Here is a 682-nt window from a genome sequence, read left to right as displayed (position 1 = left end):
CTCCGTGAGTTCAAGGCCAGCCTGGTCTACATAGTGAGTTCCAGGCCAGCTGGGGCTACAGGGAGACCCTGTCTCAATAAGACCAAAAAAAAAAAAAAAAACCAAACAAACAAAAAGGAAATCCAAGTAGTTTACTGAGAGAAATTTGAGAGGAAATCTGCAAAGAAGTGGCCGCCTGACTCCAGAAAGGTAGTCCTGGGGCCCAGACTGAAGGGTCTATGCGGGAAACTTTCACGAACAGCTCTGTAAGGAAATATGTGCTTTGATTTGGTGTGGGAGCATAGGTTCGAGAGGTTGCATTTCAGAGTAAAAAAGGGTCAAATGGTAGAAATGAATGGTGTCTCGTAACCTGGCCATTCTGTGTGGTTGCTTGTGTCCTAGGAGTCTCTCTTACTGTCAAGAGAGAACGCTATTCGCTTTTTTCATCCTTTTATTATCTTTATTTTATGTGTATGAGTGTATTCCTGCATGTATGTAAGTATACCTGTGTCATGCAGTGCCTGAGGAGGTCAGAAGAAGGTGATGGATCCCCTGGAACTGGAGTTTCAGACAATTGTTAGTAATCATTTGGGTGCTGGGAATCAAACCTGGTACCTCTGCAAAAGCAGCCAGTGCTCTTAACTGCTGAGCCATCTCTCCGGCCCAGAAATAATACTTTTACTCCTATTCTTGCCTGAATCCA

The sequence above is a fragment of the Nannospalax galili genome, unplaced genomic scaffold, assembly GCF_000622305.1.
Source record: "Nannospalax galili isolate Female #2095 unplaced genomic scaffold, S.galili_v1.0 scaffold2150, whole genome shotgun sequence".
Classification (NCBI taxonomy): Eukaryota; Metazoa; Chordata; class Mammalia; order Rodentia; family Spalacidae; genus Nannospalax; species Nannospalax galili.
This window is presented reverse-complemented; position numbering follows the sequence as displayed.